This window comes from Chionomys nivalis, chromosome 9 (assembly GCF_950005125.1).
Source record: "Chionomys nivalis chromosome 9, mChiNiv1.1, whole genome shotgun sequence".
Lineage (NCBI taxonomy): Eukaryota > Metazoa > Chordata > Mammalia > Rodentia > Cricetidae > Chionomys > Chionomys nivalis.
In genome coordinates this window covers 3,665,875-3,686,778 of record NC_080094.1, presented here as the reverse complement: position 1 = coordinate 3,686,778, position 20,904 = coordinate 3,665,875, and the positions used below count along the sequence as shown (strand labels likewise).

Sequence of the window (20,904 nt, the reverse complement as noted above, 5' to 3'; positions counted from 1 at the left end):
GGCAGTGGCCTATCTGTTTTGCTCATTGCTCTGTAGACAGTGTCTGCCCCTGAGCAAGGGCCTGGCATCAGGTTATCGAATGAGTGAAACTTGCATGTGTGTGCCACATATTGAAAAACAACTTGGAGAGTTCTCTATGCTTGATTTTTTAATGTTTCTTTCATTGCATACCAGCCGCTCCCCACGTCAGCCTCTTTGAGGTTGAGAGATGGCTCAGTCTGTAATGTACTTGTACTATTAATACCTGAGGCTGGTCCCCCAGGCCATGTAAAGGACCCACGCAGAGGCACATGTCCCTGTCCTCACAGTGCTGGGAAGGTGGAGACAGGAGGATCTGTGCGTTTACCTGCCAGCCAGCCTTAGCTCTCATTTTAGTAGGAGACATTGTCTCAAAATACAAGGTGGAAAGAGATTGCAAAAGACCCCTGACACTGAGCTCCGGTTTCCTCACGCATGACCATACATGTGCATACCCTTCCACGTGTACACACACACATACTCATGCGGATTAACACACACATATGCTCACATGCAAAATAAATAAAATATCAGCAGCTTCTTTGAAATTATGATCTTCGTTTTAAACAATGCTTTTTCATTCTTTGAGAGTTCGTGCCATGTAATTTGAACACATTCCTTCCTTTGCCCAGCTCCTCTCCTACCCACCCTCCTCTCTTCCCACCAAACTTGGAGGGTTTTTTTTCTCCTTTGTTTCACCTGATTGAGTCCAGTTTGTGTTGCCCAATTAGTCTTGGACGTGGGGTCTGTCCCAGCATGTGGTCTCCCTACCAGAAGTCACTAATTAAAGAAAGCTGACTCTGTCTCTCGCCCCCATTAGCTAGAGCATGTCAAAGCTCCTCGGTTGCTGGAGGGAGTTCATGCCAGCCTGTCCCCCTTCTATACTGGGCTTTTGTCTGGGTTGAGCTTACACAGGGCTTGCAATGTTGTCCCAATCACAGTGTGTTCATCTGTTCACCTTGTCTGTTGCGTCTTGTCAACACCGTTTCCTTAATGTTATCCACCATCTCAGGCTCTTATAATCTTTTGCGAAGATCCATGATTCTTGGGGACGTTGGTGTGATATGTACATCCATCCTGTCCAGTAACGAGTGCTCCACAGTTTCTTATTTTCTACACATTGACCAGTCGGCAATCTCTGTGTTTCTCAGCATCTACTGCAAGGAGAAACTTCTCTAATGAAGGCTGGAGATGTGGTTATCTGTGAGTATAATAATACGTCATTACAGTTCCTCTTATTACTGTGCTGATTTAGTGGAATAATAGTAGTTTCTCTCCTAATTCTAACAATCTATCTAGCCATAGGTTCTTTGCCAGGTTTGGATCCAATCAGAGCGTGGTTACTTACTCCAGCACCACTGATGCCACCATTGCACAGTGTGTGTCACATCTTGTCACTCCAGTCATTATTGTAGCTCACAAAATTCACGGCTTGGTGACATCGGTGCTTGTTTTTCTCCTCCAGTGCTGTGCATAGCATCTTCCAGCAGAGATAAGACTTCCAGGTCAGTACCAGATTGATATTTCCATATTCTATGACTCAAGTATTTGGTGTCTTTGGCCATGGGGTCTTACCCTCAGCTTCTGGAGGGTAGCCAAGAGTATTGGCACATCGCTTACCATGCTTGGGGGTCTACATGATCTCATTGACCAGCAACTCAAAAAGAGGTAACCTGTTCCTACTGCTAGCTGGTAACTGCACACCCATACTTTGCATTTCAAGAGACCTGGCCTCGTGCGTCTCTGTGAGACAAGCAACCGCTGTTCTCAGTGTCCAGCTGCTGCGTTGAGGGTGTGAGTGTTCTAACCTGCCTGCCTCACAGACCCCTCCTAGGCTTTGAATTTCTCTGCTTGTCTGTTAAGTGTTGTAATGACTACCGTTTGGGGACTGGGGAGATGGCTCAGTTGGTCAAACACTTGCAGTGCAAGCATGAGGAGTTTGATCCGTGTCACCCACCGAGGAATGGCGCCCAAGGTTGACCTCTGGCCCCCAGCTGTGCGTGACTGTGTTGCTGAACATACACAGCCATAGGTTTCAATATCTCCATTTAGGAGCTATTCTCTCCTTTGGATTAGGCAAGAAGACTATTATAGCTTACAGTGTTAAAATTGCATAATCTATATTTTAAAATTATTTGGAAGAACTGCCTTCTTTACCAAATTAAATAGCCCCAGTCAAGATCAGGAATGTCTGCCTATTATTTGAGAATGGCTTTCTTTCACCAATGTAATTCTAGGTTTAAATTTCATCGTTTTTCCTCCTGAGGCATCAACAGTTATTGCACCTTTTATTTCTGTTGTGTAATATTTTGCATTCTTTATTGTAAATGGGATTTTCATTCCCTTTTAAATTATCTGGGTGATCTTTGCTAACTGGTTAGGGAGAAATATTGATCTGAGCTCATCCACTTTGTAAAAGTTGCCTTAGACATGCTCTTAGTATCTAGGTTAGATTATTGCCTCTTCTTTAACATTTATTCTAAATGCTCTCCCGGACCTGAGCAGGGTTTCCCCTTCTCTTCCCTTTGGCTCTCCAAGTGCTGCTGGCTTACACAGAGCAAGTGATGACGGGGCAGCTGCTATTCAAAGTCCGTCTGCCTGGTAGTGGGAGGAAGCCTTGGGCATCAGTCTCAGGCATGGCTTTGAGACAAAGGAAAGGCAAAGGGGTTTTCAGTATTGAGGATGGAGACCCTTGGGTATGGGGTTGATTGGGAGTCAGTGCCCCGACAAGCAGACAGTGCCTATCCTGCCTCCCAAACAGGAATTTCAGGTTGGCGGGTTAGCTCGTGGTAGAGCTCAGTATGGTGAACTTCCGTTCTATAGCCATGTTTCCCTGTAATCAGCTGAACAGCATTTAGAGCAAAGCAATGCCACATCAGATCTGTGGTTGCACCTCTAGGTCTGAGATGGAGCATGTGTGTGGTGTGTGCTTGCTTCTAGATTCCATTCCTTGTACTGCAAACAGCAAAAGGTATAGGGCCATAGTGACCCACTGGCCACCTTTGGCATTTTGAATGGCTCTACTTTGGCCAGTCCAAATCTTTGTATCCAGCCTCCCTGATCCTGCTTCTAATCTTTCTTCATGTGTCCAAGGCACAGCTTTTTCCTCCCAGGGTCTCCCAGGGGCTACTTCCTGAACCCTGGAAGACCCAAGGCCCCATCTCTACCACACAGGCCTTCTGGATTCTTCCAGGGCCCCTCCTGCTTCTCCTGGATACACATCTTCCTGCAGGCAGACCTTCTGGGATCCTGAGAGATCCCTGCATTTGACAAACAACAGACATTTGAATATTTGAGTTTCCATGTGCTCCTATACATGCAATCTTGATGGTTCATTAACACCCTACTTCTGTGAGATGGACCTGGCTCCTGGCTGGGAGAGCTGAAGTGGGGACATGCAAGGTGGTCCCTTAGGCACCCTCGTGCACACTGGACACTCAGCACAGGGACCACCTTTGGAAGAGCCTGGGTATTGAGGGTGAAGTGTCTGGGGTGTGCCCCCTGGATGGTGCTGAACACATATGCTTGTTCTAGAACATTCTTCCTCACTTACTGTTTTGTGATCTTGACCCTCAGGGTGTTAAACATGCTTCTTAGCCTACCATAACTTCACAAAGGTAAGGAGAAGACTCTGGCATGATTACTCAGGATGAAGATGAAGTCCAGGCACAGTTTTGGTGGGGAGGTCAAGCAGAGGCCTAAAAACCATGGTACTTGGGTCCATGCTCATTGAGGTTCTCACCGGATGTGGCTAGGCATTTCCAGAGGCTTCAGTGAGGGTAACAACATGAGGAACTGACACCTGGGTTGTCAGTCATATGGCAGGGCCTTCAGGGTGCTCTGGAGTGACCTCAGAGCGGAAGCCCAGCATTCTCAGCGTGAGTCATGCAGACACACACATGCACGAAGTATGCACCACACATGCAGCATCCACTCCACACACATGCAGCACACATGTTCACATATGTGTAGAGAAGAGAGCAAAACTTCAGGTATCATCACGTAGGTCATGTCTACTCTTTCTAGACAAGCACCCCTCCTCTTCTCCTGAGACTTGCCAAGAAGGTGATGCTGGCTGAGCAGTGTACCTCAGGGATCCACCAGTCATCGCCTCCAAGGTACTGGTGTCATCAGGGCACACTTCCATTTCTATGTTTGTTTGTTTGTTTTCAATGTGGTTTCTTGGGATTGAACTCAGGTCCTCACACTTGCAAAGCAAGCGCATTACCAATTGAGCTCCAGGCACAGTGCACAGAGCCCGGGAGTTTTGTTTTGCTTTGCTCAGGGATGCGGAGGAACCAGGAACTTTGACAGCACACCTGTGCATTTCTGCAGTCTCTTTCATCTCTGGGCCCTGACGTCTGCATGGCCATTGTCCTGTGCATACCAGCTAGGTAGGAAGTAAAGAGAGCAGCAGCCTGTTTTCTCCATGGCTTGGCTTCTGAGTTGACTGTTGTGCGCATGACAGAGCTGGGCTTTTGGGATTTCCATGCCTGGAGGCTTCCTATGTCTTCGCTACATGCAGCTTTGGGCTGAGGTGGGGATGGCTGCCTGTCTGAGACATTGATTTCTTCTCTGTTTTTTTTCTTCCATGTATTTGTTTATTTTGTGTGGTAGGAGAAGGTGGCTCACGTGCCACAGCATTATCGCGGTGGTCAGATGACCGCTCGCTAGAGTCTGCCCTGCTGCCCTCCACCATGTAGGTCCTGGGAATTGAACTCAGGTTGTCAAACTTGGTAGTTGGCACCTTTACCCACTGAACCGTGTCACTGGCCCTGAAACTGTTGTTATGAGGGTGACCCTACCTCTCCCGTTCTGCCAAGTTGGGTCTGAGTGCTTTCCGGATTGTGTGATGCCATAGCCCCTCAGAAGTGTGGCTCAGGACATTCTTGGCATCCTAGAGGCCTGTCTCAGGCCTTTGTCCTGTCCTGCATCTTCTCTCCCTTTGAGGGCCCAGCTGGCCCCATTTCTTGTCTGCCAGGAGACAAATCCTGTCTTAAGTCGGGTGTTGTCTGTGGTAATGTTTGCGTTTGTGCCTATGAGTTCCTGTCTTGAAGATTTTATCTCTGCTTTTACAAATTGTTTTTTGAAGATATGTTTTGAAATCCTTGCAGGTTCATGCCTAGAGGTTTTTTTGTTGTTGTTGTTGTTTTTCTTTTTTTGATTTTTCGAGACAGGGTTTCTCCGTAGCTTTTGGTTCCTGTCCTGGAACTAGCTCTTGTAGACCAGGCTGGCCTCGAACTCACAGAGATCCGCCTGCCTCTGCCTCCCGAGTGCTAGGATTAAAGGCGTGCGCCACCACTGCCCGGCGAATTTTTTTCTTTTTAAACAAATCAAGAGAGGCCCATTTATCTGGGTCATGCAAACAAGAATAGACAAAACAGACATATCCTTGTTTATCCTCTACCCTATTCTTCCAGTGTGGTCAAAATTCAGGACACTCCTAGCATCTAAGCGGACACCCCCAGATGGAGCTGTGAGGCATGGGGTGTTCATGGTCCTCCTTGTGTTCCTACTGGACCTGAAATCCGGGGTCTTGGGTTGTTCTTTGGGAGACAGCAGTACAGCCAAGCTAGGTTTGAAGTCTGCTGAACCAGTAATATTGTACGCCACAGCCTTGGGGGGCACTGGCCACAGCCTTGAGGGGCACTGGCCACAGCCTTTAGGTTGATGCACACCTTCTAATTCTCCATGGATGATCCCTGCATGAGACGTCTTCTCTGCTGCCAGCCTAACAGTCCGCTCCGTCACTGGCTTACCATGACCCACCTCCATCTTTCTTATCCTGATGAACCTTCAGCAGCACCGTTGCCCTTCTGAGTTGCTGCCTGCACCACACACCACATTTCTTCTTCATTTCTCTTCCCCTGGTTTCCTTATCCCTTAACTCGGCCTCTCTGTCTGCACTGCAGATGTCCTTTGTCTCCCACCCGTCAGTCCCACCGTGGTGGTGGTGATGATGGGGAATGGAACTTTTTTTTCTGAGTCTGGGTGGCTGATACTCATCATTCAGTATTCATAAATAAAGCGGAAGTCCCCAGACTGTAACTCCGGGAGTTGTCACTGCCCATATTTTTAGGCCTCTCACTTATCCTTGTACACTAACTAACACACAAGCCCTTCGTTCTGCTGAGAGCATAGACCACTCATAGCCTGGTTTTAAACCAAACACTGTGCTTTGAGGATTCTTTCCTATTGTGACATTTTTCAGGTACCCGATTTTTGGTGGATGCTTAAAATCTTGTCCCATCTGTCCCAGTCTCTTTGATTCTGGACCGTTTACATTGTCTTTGTAAAAACTTTGTTTAGAAACAGAGGAGATGTGTCAGTTGGTAGAATATTTGCCTTGCAACCCAGAAGGCTTAAGTTCAATTCTAGACCCTCCATTAGAAAGGGGTAGGGGTGGATGTGGTCACCTAGGTGATGGGATGTGAAGGTAGAAGCAGACCTCCAGGCCAGACAGCCCAGCTTCCTTAATACTTGATGAGTTCCAGGGCAATGAGAGATCTCAAAACACAGGCAGACGGCTCCTAATGAATGACACCTGCGGTTGCTCTCTGTCTCCATTACACGTGAACATACATGCATGCCTGCATGTGCGTGCGCTCACATGCGCACCTGTGGAGAAACCGTCAAAGGAGAATTATCCGTGTTTCTGATTAATCCTCCAGAGTCGTGGACGGGCTTTGCCAGCTCTTTCTGGAGAGCTGGTGTCAGTCAGTGTTCCCATACAGATGTACTGTGTACTCATCTTTCCAAATCCCCCTAAATGTGATTAGCTAATTTAAAAAAAAATAAATCATTAGTTTGTCAAAACTGAAAGTCGTCCTCCAATGTGCTTCTTTGGGTCCGTGGAGCCTGCTTCTCTCCCTGGTTGCTAACTGCCTCTTCTTTTCCTTTTGAAAACTTAGTGTGCATCTTTCAAATGGAGGGAGCTTCTGTGTTTCTTGTTGGCTCTGAGCATCTCTTTGTTGACTAAGGACTTTACCCCCATCCCTTTGTGGATATTTTCCAGAGTGTAACACTTGATTTTGTTTTATGTGGGTTTGATCATCATCTGCGATTTGGACCATTGGTTCTTTTAGTTTGTCTGTTTCTTAAGGTTGTAATCTTTCTTTGTATTGTCATCTCTCTCTGTTCTTGAGATTTCATACACGTGTGCCATTTTGTGTGATCATATTAGATATGCGTGACCGTCTAGCACGTGAGCTCACAGCAGCTGTGGTTACGCTGAGACTTAGATCAAGCCAGCCATAATTCGGGATGCAGATCAGGCAGCTGACCTCCGACCTTGGTGGAACCGTGGCAGGAGGAGAGCTGCAGGGGCTGCACAGTCTTTTGTTCTTGATTGTTTCTCTGGCCCTTAAAGCTTTCAGTGCTCACCTTGACCCAGAGTCAATTTTGTTTTTTTCCCAAATTTTCTCAGCCTGCCCTGGTATTGACTCCAGCGCCAGCGAGAAGGTCTCTGCTGTGATTCCCCCCAGTACCTAATTGTGATGTTGCTGGGCTGCTGAGGAGCTCCTGGTTCCCATTGGTTCATGCCGCCTCCTCTCCTGACCTCAGCTGTCCAGCTCAAGTCAGCCCTGTAGCTGTGGCACTTCCTGATCTCAGGGCGTGTCTCTCAGTGTTCTCTCCCTCCCTGCCCCCTCTGAGAGGACCCCTGCTCACACCCTCGGGGTTCCAATGACTCTTGTGCCTTTGCCCCATCAGTGAGTACCTTAAGGACAAGAAGAACTTGTGTCTCTTGGCCCTGTATTAAGATATTCAAAGAATCAACTAAATACAGTTTTTTTTGTTTTGTTTTTTTTATGCTGAAGGTCCCATTTCTTTTGTGTCATTTTCTGGTTGACTTGTAGTTTTAGACTATTGACAGTCAGGTGTATGATTTGATTAAATTCTAGAAGCAAACACATGTTGTATTTAGTAGGGTTTTGAGTCTCTTCAACCCAAGTTAATTTAGCTCACAGTGTTGTTTGGGATTACCAGACACCAAGTATATCATATAGACTTTCTTTAGCAGGCAATTCATATTTGTTCTTGAAAATAGGTTTATCAAAAGCATAATCAAAACTAGCTGATACATCAAACATAAAAGTTAACTCTATTTTTAAGTGTGTCATGTGAGTTTTGTGTGCTTGAGACTGAGTCTCAGGCATCCCAGGCTGGTCTTGACCTTGATGTGTAGACCAGGATGGCCTTGAACTTTAACCCACCTGCCTCCACCTTCCAAGTGTTGGGATTATAGGCTGGGGATTGAACCCAGGGCTTCATGCATGCTGGGCAGGCACTCTACCCGGTGAGCTCCACCCCTGTGGGATGTTTTGATGCCTGAATATTGTGTAATGTTCTAGGGTTTTTTTTCCCTGTCAACTTGACACAAGCTAGAGTTATCTGGGAAGAGGAAGCTCAGTTGAGAAAATGCTTCTATCAGTTGGCCCGTAAGGAAGTCTGTTGGGAGTATTTTCTTGATTAATGATGGGTAGAGGAGGAAACAGCCCACTGTGGGTGGTGCCATCCCTGGGCTGGTGGATTGGGATGGTTAAGAGAGCCAGCTGAGCAAGCCATGGAGGGCAAGTTACTATGGAGCCTTACTCCATGGCTTCTGCTTCTTCAGTTCCGCCCAGGCTGTCCTCAGCCATGAGTGTAACCTGAGAGCCGAGAGCTAGAGTAAACCCGCTTCTTCCCAAGTTGCTTTTGGTCATGGTGTTCATCATAGTCATGGAAACCCTAAGTGAGATGCCTACAAACCTAGTTAAGGCATCGAGCACATCAGACACTTACTGCTTCTTCGTGGCAGAAACTTTCACTTTCAAACCCCATCCTTCTAGGGTGTGCTTGCGTGTGTGTGTGTGTGTGTGTGTGTGTGTGCGTGTGTGTGTGAAATGTTTGTGCTCTCTCTCTTCTTTGAGAATGTCACGTGACAGTCATTCCCAGTGACATAGCCCAACCGCAAACAACCCTTGTTTTCTCTCTTCTGTGGATGTTCTATGAATCTTCTAAGGGTTCATGCGGAGGGAGATTGAATGGACTTGGATAAAGGGCTAAAAGGGAATAAAGGAACAGGAAGGGTTAAATTGAAGGAAGGAAAAGTAACACTAAAGACTTTTCAAAAAATGTCCCGGGGAAACTAACTAACATAGAAGCTTCCTAAAATACATCCACACAATATGTAAATAGAGTTAAAATAGAATTATCCTATAATGATGCAATAAAGCCCTGGCTAGACACCAGATGAAGAAAGAAAAAGCTCCACCCAGGCCTGGAAAGAGTTGCTTCTTTTAGAGTTGTTGACCCGTGAGGCCTGAAAGACCCCCAAACATCATGGGCTATCCCCAAAGCCCTCGATTGCCTCTGGTTCTGAATCCAATGTCTGTGAAGGAGGAAAGGTTCACCTTCTGGGCTCTTCTGAGAATGCCTTGACCAGGAGCCACCCTGCACATCTGTTCACATTTCGAAAAGCAGGGCGAGCACAAAGAAATGTCAGTGTCAATCCTAGAACTTGGTGCCATTTAAAGTCTCACACCTGAGGGGACCCCTGGGTGTGTCCCTTTCTTCCCCACAAGGCATTGTCCTGCAGGAGATAGCCACACAATAGACAGGGTTTGTTTGTTTATTCTGTTTTGTTTTTTAACCTAAAATTTTAATAGAAAATTTTCACTGGCGCGCATGAAAATAAAAACCTCCTGAATGTGCCGAGATAATCAGTGCGCACGCCGTCTTGGAGTCGCTTAGATGCTACAAAGCAGAGTGGCCTGCAAGTGTCCTTGTCACCCTCGACCCTGCCAGCACCCCTAAGAGGATCTCCACCTGGACTTGCACCCGCAAAGATGAATGTGGCTCGTCTTTGCCTGGCCAGAATAGAGAAGTGTGTGATATTTCACAGCTGGCATCTTTGTGGTTCATCCTTACAGTTCTTAGGCTGGTTTCCTGAGCTCCATCCACCCTTGTGCTGTTCCCTTACGACCTGTGTCAGAGGGCACACTCATCCATCCTGCCACTGGTGACTGCCGGTTGTTCCAGGTGTTTGGCAGTGAGGAGAAATGCCACTAAGGGCTTCTTAGTATTTGCACTTTTGTGTCCTTTGTTCTCAGCCTGATGGTCTCTGGTGTGGGACTGCAACCCAGACGGATGCTCTCATAGATGCTCTTAAAGAGTCCCGAATCAGTTGTTTTGGTGTTGGGCAGCCCAGCAGTTCTGTGTGCCCTGCGGTCGCTGCCCCTTTCGGTATTGTCAGTGTCTGTTAGTTTTTTAAAAAATTTCCCAACCATTGTGGTCTGCATTTGAAAACAACCTCATTGTGGGCAGTTGGCATCCCTTTAAAGTCAATGATGTCAGACTTCTTTCCCCTCACTCACAGGCTGTGTGTGTGCCTTGTTCCCAAGCACCTGTGTAACATGTCAAAATTCCGAAATATTAGCTGCTAGGAACTGAAAAGCATGTGTTCTAGACTTGGGTGCTTGGTTGGCCTCCTCAGTGCGACTTCTCTTTGGATTCGTTTCATGAAGTCACTCCATGAAAATTAATATTTTATTTCTTAATAGTTCTTTTAGGATTTATTTTGTTATTGTTAAGTATGTGTATGTGTGTGGGTTTGCTCATACGAGTTCAGTGTACATGGAGGTCAGAAGAGGACATCATATCCTCTGGTTAATGTGAACCACCCAGATAGGTACTGGAGAACGAACTCTTAACTGCTCAAGTATCTCCCCAGCCCAGAAAATCGTTTATTTAGTATAGGTCATTCAGTCACGTTTTTTACTTAGTGTATTACTTAAGGAGTCTTCTCTCATCTTCTAATCTTGAAGGTTTTTCTTTTCTATTTTCTTCTTTGTATTTTAATAGTTTTGCTCTGAAATTGGGGATCAGAATTGACTTTGTGTGGGTGAGGAGGTATCAAAACTCCATTTCTCTATGGCTTTGCCACTGATGCCACGTCATTTGAAAACGGGACCATCCTTTTTCCACTGTGTAGCTTTGTCCCCCTATTGTGGTATGCCATGGCATCTGGGAGGGTCTGTTTATGGGCCCCACATTCTGTTCCTTTGATGGCCAATCTTGATGTCCATTTGATAATATCTAATCACTTGAAAGGAAGAGGGCCTCTAGGCAAGCGTGTGTGTGTGTGTGTGGTCTCGATTAGACTGACTCCCTCTACGGGCAGCACCATTCCCTGGGCTGCATAAAAAGGAGAGAGTGCACCCAGAAGAAGCACTCGTCTCTGTTTCTTGGCCGTGGGTGCCGTGACTGGCTACCTCAGCCATCCCACCCCTGCCACGGGCAGCACCATTCCCTGGGCTGCATAAAAAGGAGAGAGTGCACCCAGAAGAAGCATTCGTCTCTGTTTCTTGGCCGTGGGTGCCGTGACTGGCTACCTCAGCCATCCCACCCCTGCCACTGTCACTTCCCCCCATGATGGGCTGTGATTGCAAACTGTGAGCCAAGCTAAAACCATTCTTCCTTACGTTCATTTATTTTCAGGTATTCTGTCAGACAGTGAGCTAATTCATGAGGAAAGTCCTCTGCTCTGTCAGTCCTGTAGCAACATACACATTCAGAGTCATGGATTCGTTATGCCAGAGTCTCTGAAATAAAGGTCATCCTAGCCATTCTTGGTACTAGGCATTTCTGTATGAATTTGAATTAATTGACACGTGCCTGTTGTAATTTTGAGTGGAATGCATTGACCTTGCCTTCCATTTTGGCTACTTTTCTTTCCTCTTAGCAATGCTGCCTGCACAGGGTTTAATGAACAAATTTCACCGAAATTATTCTAGGAATATTTTTTTTTTAGTGACAGTAAGATTGTCTCATTTGTTAAATATCATTTCCCAACTCTTTGATTTTTGGACCTTCTGTGTTATTAACTTAGTAAATTATTCTAATTTTAGAAATTCCTTTGGATTTTGCAAAAACATTTCTCTTGAGGGGGAGGGTAGTTCCTCTTTTTTTTTTTCCATTGCAATTCTTCTTCTTTTTATTGTACTGGCAAAGTCTCTAGTAATTCTAAACTGAGATATTCTTGCCTTGTTTCTGACCTCGGAGGGAATGTTTCAATATTTCATTGTAAGGCATAGTCTGAAGCCAGCATCGTGTACATATTTTATGAGGCTAAGGAAGGTCTCTAAGATTGGGAACACTTTTTAATCATGAATGGGTACAGTTTTCATCAAACATTATGTTTGCATTTGCTGAAAATGACTGTGATATTTCCTCTTCGTGCAGTTGATGTGATGGTTTTGGATGCTGACAGAATGAATTCTGGAATGAGCCTGACTTTTTGCAGGATTCTGTCTTACTTTCTGTCCATTCTCTGGTTTACTGACATTCTCTGCAGCGTCTCTGTAACTGAGTCACCAGAGGCCGTCTGCCGCTTTCCTTTCTAGGAAGACTTTTCTACTTTGGCATAGTGCTATCCTGGCCCCAGGAAGCATGTTCATAGGGCTATCCTGGCCTCATGAAGCGGGTCCTCTGTGGTTTTTATTCTCTCCAGGTTTTTGTGAGAATGGTATTATTTCTCCCTTCAGAACTATGGAAATTCACAAGATGCCAGATGGTTATTGAGCAGACACCAGCATCAGAAGGTTGCAAACTAAGAAAAAAAAATAAAAGTAGAAACCAAAAGGCTTGTCTTATTTTTCTTTAGGAAAAAAGACTCCTTTGTATATTTATTCAGCAAGAAACACCTGTATAGCACCCTTGGCATGGGGCACTACATGCTGCTGCCTTTCCTGGGCAAGTTTGTCCCTGAAAGGCCTGTTTTCAGTTCAGGAAGAAAGCAAGTGTTCTGATTTCTCCCCTGCCTCTCCCCTTGGGCTCCAGGGCCTCAGATCTGGGAACCCCTCTCTCCTGCTCTTCCAGGGTCATTCCCCTCTGGAACTCCCAGCCTTTGGAATAAGGGCTCCTCCTCTCTGGTCCTCCCATCATCTGCAGATCTTGCCTTATGTCCTTCCAGAGGCCAACTGTGGCCATTCCTGCCCAGGGTGTTTCTTCAGTCCAGGACAGAGGGCTGTCCTCACTACTAATACTCACCTGCACATAGCCACATAGTCATTCATGCAATTGTAAATACCATCCTGAAAATGCCCAGCCTCACCGTCTATGAATGGAGTATATAGCTTCTCCTATAATTTGGTAATGTTTCTGTTTTCTCAGTAGCATTCCACCAAATGGGACGAGGCTCATCAACCTTTGGGTCTAAGAATAAGGTCTACATATGTTCTGGTTACCAAGGAAGTCTCATGCTCAGTGCAAGGCCAAGCACGCAGCTGGCCTTGGCCAAAAGGCTGTCGATAGACCAAAGCCTGTATTCAGATTAATGGTGCGGCCAGTTTGCCCCAGTGAGCTCCACATACAGTGTCAGGTGGTGAGTGCCATGTGCAAGGTGTCAGGTGGTGAGCACCACATGCAGGCCTCAGGTGGTGAGTGTCGTGTGCAGGCTTCAGATGGTGAGCGCCATGTGCAAGGTGTCAGGTGGTGAGCACCATGTGCAGGTCTCAGGTGGTCGGTGCCATGTGCAGGTGTCAGTTAGTGAGTGCCACATGTGGTCTCAGGTGGTCAGTGCCACGTGTAGGTGTCAGGTGGTGAGCACCATGTGCAGGCCTCAGGTGGTCAGAGCCATGTGCAGGTGTCAGGTGGTCAGTGTCATGTGTGATGTCAGGTGGTGAGTGCCACGTGCAGATGTCAGGTGGTCAGAGCCATGTGCAGGTGTCAGGTGGTCAGTGTCATGTGCGATGTCAGGTGGTGAATGCCATGTGCAGGTGTCAGGTGGTGAGCGCCATGTGCAGGTGTCAGGTGGTCAGTGTCATGTGCGATGTCAGGTGGTGAGTGCTACGTGCAGGTGTCAGGTGGTAAGTGCCACGTGCAGGTGTCAGGTGGTAAGTGCCACGTGCAGGTGTCAGGTGGTCAGAGCCATGTGCAGGTGTCAGGTGTTCAGTGTCATGTGCGATGTCAGATGGTAAGTGCCACGTGCAGGTGTCAGGTGGTGAGCGCCACGTGCAGGTGTCAGGTGGTCAGTGCCACGTGTAGGTGTCAGGTGGGGAGTGCCACGTGCAGTGTCAGGTGGGGAGAGCCACGTGCAGGTGTTTCCTCAGCGCTGGCAGAAGAACAAATGCATGGAAGAGGTGTGACATGTGTTATACTCAGATGACAGCGATTAAATAGTCTTTTTGAGACGATTTCCGGATGTTATTCCTGCCTTTTGTTTCCATCTCGAACAGTCTATCAAGACAATTATTTCTTGTTTTCATGAAAAATGGAAAGAACCCAGAGTGTTTGCTCAGTGAATCCTCTATTGGAGGGGGCGCAGATTGACGATGTTAATAATGAAGAAAAGCTTATTTCATTTTTCATCTTGACTGAGGTGACAGTAGACACTAAGTCGCTGTGAGGAATAGTATGGACTGGTTCTGTCCCCCCTTCCCAGTGCCTTACAGAGCTAAATGAGAATGCGGAAGCCCCCATAGGACCTTGATATTGGTGGGGCCTGCTGTGGAGCCCAGCAATGCTACATAGGAGCCCAGCAGCCCACAGGACTGTGACCTGGGAAAAATCCACTAGACCATACCCATGGGCCTAACATGTTTAGGACCTGAGCCTGGCTCCTCATCGCCTCCCCTTTCCATGACCACTCCGGAAGGGAGATTATCACTAGATGACCTATGATGGTCTAGAGCAGGACTCTCATGCTCAGGAAGACACGTGACTGTCCATGGCTCCTTGGTATTCCATGGTGCAACTGGAAGTCACACCCAGAAGACCCAGCCTAGTCTGTGCTTTCCTGTGCCACCGTGATTGATGGCACATGAACTCGTCTTTCTCTAGAGATCTGTAAAGAAGAAGGTTACTTGGGTAACAAAGAGCTCTGATATAATGTGTGCTTTTAAAAGTAAAGTTTATTGTTATTGTGTGTGCATGCATGACGCCAGTGTGGCAGTGAGTTTACACCTGCACAGTGCACACATGGATGTCAGCATACATCTTTGTGGAGTTGATTCGCTCCTGCTAGATCATGCCAGCTGGCCGAAGTCACATGGCCTCACACTGTCACCAGATGGCATTGCCGCTTCCCCAGGCAGTACCAGCTCCTCTCAAGAGTCCTTCCTCTTCTAGACAAGGACCCATGAGGTCTTATTAAAGTTTAATGTGCCTAAGTGCACAGTGGCCTGGGGTTTTGTTTTGTTTTAATAAATTAGTTTTTAGTCCTCACCAATACCAGATGAATAAATTAGTAATAAGCTGTCCCCAGGGGCTGTCACCATGACGGACGGCAGGCTGGAGGGTCACTTCCTTATTTGTTTGTTTTTACGGGATCTCCTATCATTTGCTTTTTTCCTTATGACAATTTTCAAGTTTCCAAGGGTTTGGAAAGGATGGTGGGTTTTTAGCTCACAGGGAGCAGTCATAGCCTCAGCTTACATCCCCCCAAGAAATGGCTGGAATGAACCCACTCTTTCCACTGAGCCTGGTCTGTTGGGGCCTTTAAAGGGTTTAGAAGAAGAAACCCAACTTGCTAAGGTGTGTGGGCCCTGGGGTTTCCTTTTATGCTTTCATCCCACATGTGGCCGATGTTAATGAGAGCTCTGTCTTATTTCACTGCTAAGGGCCCAGTGTTTCCTACTGCAAGAGAGAAAGAAAGAAACAGAGACAGAGGGGGAAGAAAGCAAAGCTGATGCTGAAGATGATGTGGTGTTGCTAAAATTCCTTCCCAGGAGGATAGGGAAACAATGTCAACTGGCTGTCCTGAGGTCCCAGCAATAAACTTCCAAACAACAAATCACAACAGATCTGCCCAAGTTCACTCTGAACCAGAGTCTACTGGCTTCCTTATTGAACCTAGGTGAGGGGTTCCTTATAGCGTGCTCCTCCCTGCCCCTTACAGGCTGCACCTGCAAAGTCTTTAGCCAATGGGGTGAGCTCTTCCCTGTAACTGCCTAGATGGATGCTCCCCTTCCTAGTCTTCCATGGCCTGTGTGCTCTGGACCTCCCCAGATGCCACATGTAGTTAAGGTAGAGCTGCATACAACAGGTGGTAGGGAACTCACGTGACCTGGCCCACCCCTCTGTTTATAGAGTGTGAGCCTTCAACATGCCCCATGCTGGTTTTGCCAGAGGGCTGCCCTGAACTCCCCAAGATGGTAGTTTCTTGACCGGGGGGGGGGGGGGGGGGGGAAGGTGTTCTCAAATGGAAAAGTACCTCGTATTTGTTCTAGATACCAAAGAGAAGCCATGGAAGCAAGAGGAACTATTTTGTCACAGCAAGGGATGACAAGCGTCAGTAGAGAAGCCTGTGGGCTTCCCACCCTCTTAGCAGAGGGACTTTAACAGGGGAGGGGCCGCAAGTCACTTTACTAGGGCACAAAGTCATGAGAAACAAACCAAGTCCTTGCTCTCAAGAAAATGCTGTTCTGGTGTAGAAGGGAACAGATGGCTGAAGAAATCAATGCCGGCGAGGAAAGTCCAGCAAGGCGACTCCTTGGACCGTGAAGGAAACCCACCACAGCAAAGGGCTTGGGGGGTGATGCCTTTGTTCAGTGGCTACTCAGAGGTGAAGAGTCCTCAGTTCAGTAGTGTTGGGGTGTTGCTGGTAAGAGTGACTGTGGAGGCCATAAGGTGGCCATGATGGGGCACAGATGGGATGTGTCAGTGCGGTCCTCAGTGAGGCTGGAGGGTGGCACTCAAGTCAAGTGAGTGTCAAGTGTGACTACCAAGGGATTTGTGTTCACCTTCTGGAGCCTTCTGTGCCTGGAGCCTTCAGAGGGCTTTGCCTGAACAGGACTGAGCTTTGAACTTTTGCACATCTCTCTCTGGGGGGTCTGGGTGGTTGGGGAGCAGAACTGGGTGCGCATATTGCTGGAGCATTGGTGGTTCTTGCCATAATTGGTGCTGCAGGTGGCGGCTGACAGACAAGTGGAGGCAGGTGTTGGAGGAACCGAGACATTGGCTCATGGAGACATGGAGACATTGGCAAATGTTTGTGCTCGATTTGGCATGCAACTTGTATCTGGGGATGGGGAGAGTGAGACCTCAGGGAATGGGGGCGGTGCCAAGATCCTGGGTTTCCACGTACAGTCAGGTCAGGGGGTGTTCCCTCTGGAAGAAGGAGATACAAACATGGCTGTCATCTGGTTCAGCCTGCATATGTTGGGTCTGCTGGTACAGGAGCCCATGTAGAGGCCAGAGGAGGATGTCAGGTGTCCCACGCTCACATTCTCTGCCTTAGTCCTGGAGACAGGGTCCCACTCATCCTCGAGATGGGCTGACAGCTAGAAATTCCCAGATATCTTCCTGCCTCTCCCTTCCGTAGCACTAGGGTTATAAGCCATGCACAGCCACACCCAGCGTTTTACTTGGGTGCTGGAGACTCAAACTCAGGTCCCCACGCTTGTGCAGCAAGTGCTTTGATCCACTGAGTCATCTCCTTAGCTCAGTGTGTGGTCTTTTATGATTCATATATTTTGCTTGGTATCCTGTTTTCAAGGTTCATCCATGCTGCTGCTCTCTATGTCATGGTCTGTCTATCTATAGATTTATAGATCTATCTCCCTATAGATATTGTATGTATGGCTGCTGATCTTCTAGGCTACCATCTTACCAGCTGAGAGTCACATTCCAGTTTCATGTGGCTTGTGTTTTCAGGAGCTGCACTATAAAGTGGAAACTGTTTATCATTTGAGGGAGCTGCCAGCTCCATCTGAACCCCAATTCCCAGTCCCAGGTGTGTGTGAAACTCTTGCCATCTCTGCCTCACCCTCATTCACAGCTGACCTAGGACATCTTTGTATCTGCACCCTACAAAGGAATGGGTGGGTTCAGGAGCAGGGTCCTCTCCTCTGTTCTTATCCAGGCTGTGTTCAACCTGCAGCAAGGCCTAGTGTTCTTGGCCTTGAATACATTTACCTAGTGGATAAGGGAAGAAGTGGTTTCTAAGGCAGAGACCCGAGTGGTCCCCAGGGCCTCAGTTTAGCTGAAACATTTAAGCCACACATGCAAGCTTGCCTGCTGGGCTACAAACTGCAATCAAAGCCCCTTTGTGTTGTTCAGGCAGCTGGCGAGTGAGGAGTTGGAGGGAGGCAGCTGAGCGGGTCTCTGATGTGTGCACGGAGCAGCTGACCAGTGTGTACCTTCTTTGACTCTGGTCTGGGTACCCCAGCTTTGGATGGCTTCAGGGACCTGTGCAGTCTCCTTCTCTGGAGGGACCTGAAGAGATATTCAGCCAGTCCTTGTGGAGGCTGCTGCATCCCGAGCCTTTCTGGGGGTTTCGTCTCTGTGCTGTAGTCTAGATGGAAATGCACATTCTTGACCTCCTCCAACCCCGCTCTTTCCATGCTGTGGAAACCAGAGTGGGTCAGTCCAACATGTTGGAAATGTTTGTTTTGTTTTTTAACCGGATTCTGGCTCTTTGTTTCAGGGTTGCCTTTTGATCAGATTCTTTGTGTATATGTGTGTGAAGCGTGTTACATGCACTTGGGTTTGGGTGTGCAAGTCTACGCGCACATATGTAGAGGTCAGAGTGAGAAGACACCAGCTGTCTTCCTCTACAACTCTCCAGCTTGTTGTTTGAGCCAGGGTCTCTTCCTCTGTGAACTATTATCTCCCTCTTTCGGCCAGGATGGTTTGGTTGCCTGTGAGCTCTCTAGATGCACATTTCTGGGACCCCCAATGCTGGGGTTCTAGGCTTGCGTAGCCACAGTCAGTATCTACCTTTCTGGGACCCCCCAATGCTGGGGTTCTAGGCTTGTTAACCATGGGCAGCATCCACCTTTCTGGGAGCCCCCAGTGCTGGGGTTCTAGGCTTGCATAGCCGTGGTCAGCCTTTTTATATGGGTGCCAGAGATTCAAACTCATGTCCTCATGCTTGTCGATCAAGTGCATTCCACCCTGAATCACTACCCTGGCCTTAGGGCACAGTCTTAAATAAATAAATTGTGGCATTTATTTATTTAATCAGCGGCATTGAGTGAAGTTGTCTTGTCCCACAGCAGCACCAGGGCCAATCCCGAATCAGTTTTGTCACTTAACAGGAAGTAAGGAACTCCCTCCCCTCCCCACAGCCTGGTGGCTCCCAGTAGACACTAATCCTGCCGACTCTGATGGCCATTCTCACACTAGGACCCTGAGATCTCCAGTCATCTGTGCTGGCTTCTCCCGCTGGGCCTGCTGATCCCAGGAGCTCTGTGCTGTTTTCCACTTCCTAGGTGGAGGACATGTGGCCCCGCCCACCCCTGGTTGCATTTCCTACCTGGTGCACAAGCCCTGTTTGTGAGTCAGGTATGGATTTGACTTCCCTCTGCAGCTCAGGGGTGCAAAGGCCTCGTGGAGTTAACAGGAGTGCAGTTCTTGCCCCAGGAGATTTGCACACCCGGGTGCTGGTTTGAAGATGACACTCAGTGAGGTACGCACAGGACTTAGCCCAAAGTCACCCAGCATCAGAGGTGCAGTCGGTAGTCACCTCTTTACTTTGGGGCAGTTGAGGTCAAATTCATGACCCAGTGACCCGGACAGCTTGTGACATTCAGTACACGAGTGTGGCCATTCAGCCATTTCCTATGTCACTCCTGTATATCCTGCCTCCCCTGGCGGCCGCTCACGCTTTCCACGCATGTGGATTGGCCTACAGATGGACTCCCACACGTGTCATTTCTTAAGGTTGGGTGGCTTTTCAGGTTTCAGGGGTCCATCTGGATTATAGTATGAACCGATACTTCCATCCTCGTGGGTCAGTAAGTCAATGTGGACCATGGCAGAGAGTTCAGTATAGAATTAATCACCCAGCCTCCCAGCCAAGAATCCAACAGTTCAGAAGCTCTCGCCAGCCATGTCACAGCAGCAGAGGGCCAGTACATGTTGTTATCTTTGATTGTTTTTGCTAAAGCTTGCTTAGCGCCCACTGATTCTCCACTGGGTTTACTTTCCCAGGAAGTCCTTTCTGGTTAAGAGACCCATCTTGTTTTCCAGCCACAGAGCCTGCTCAGTCTTTCTCCCGACTCCTTCCATTCATGAATTTAATCCAGCGATTCCTTTCAAAGCGTGTGTCGGGTGCCTGCTTCAAACCGGGTCACTGCAGTGGGGGAGAAATGGACAGTAGCAAGTCTGTGAGAAGGTGTTCTTCCAGAAAGGTGTGTGTGTGTGTGTGTGTGTGTGTGTTCACATGAGGGCTCATAGGCAGAGCTGAGGTGTGAGGTGGGGTACAGTGTCAGGGTTGAGTTGCTGTGTGGGGTGCTGGGGTGATCGACAGTTCAGATGAGTGAGGAAGTGTTTGCATCAGGCATAAATAACAAGAAGCAGGAAGTGGTTTTTGGTGAGGATATGAGGAAGAGTCTTTTAGTAGGGGCTGCCAGTCTGGGATCTGAAGCTGGGGAAGAGCTAGAGGAAGATTCTGAGGTGATGGGAGAGATATCCAGGGATTGAGGACACGGAAGCACCCTGGAGTCTGTTAGAGGGCTGCGTTGTGGATATGTGCAGAGAGCCTAGGAGTAGGCGTTGGTGGGGTCAGGCCGGCCTGGGCAAAGTAGACGCCATGAATCTCCCTGTTCGGGTGTCTTGTCCACTTGCTGTTACCATCTCCTGCCTCCCAGACTGCACGAGGCAGAGGCTGGATTAGAGCTGCCAGGGGTCTGTGCCATGATGCACCGGGGGAGCGAGAAATTGGTGGTGCTGTGGGCTCACCCCAATCCCCGTGGAAGTTGAGGGACTCTCTGGAGCTCCCAGTGTGATCCAAGTTGGTGAACTGGGCCCCAGGAGGGCAGAAATGGGGCTGGCCATGTCTTCGCCTAGTGAGCTAGTGGGGCTGGATCTCCCTGGGCACAGAAGGGCTGTTTCTCACAACACTGGCCATCTTCAAGGTCACCTAGCAGACAGGCCACCAGGAGGACAGGCCCCATCAGAGAG

General features: G+C 48.1%; 1 protein-coding gene across 3 annotated transcripts in view; it reads left to right on the top strand.

Moving 5' to 3' along the window:
* The window catches only part of Phactr3 (phosphatase and actin regulator 3), a 201,617-nt gene that overhangs the window by 95,392 nt on the left and 85,321 nt on the right, over window positions 1-20,904 (top strand). The window contains exon 1 of one of the 3 annotated variants that reach the window (XM_057780693.1): window positions 4,116-4,136. The exons of the other annotated variants lie outside the window; for them this stretch is intronic. The gene's annotated coding sequence lies outside the window, so the exon portion shown is untranslated. Of the gene's footprint in view, window positions 1-4,115; window positions 4,137-20,904 lie in introns of those variants that run through there. 3 annotated transcript variants of the gene reach the window in all.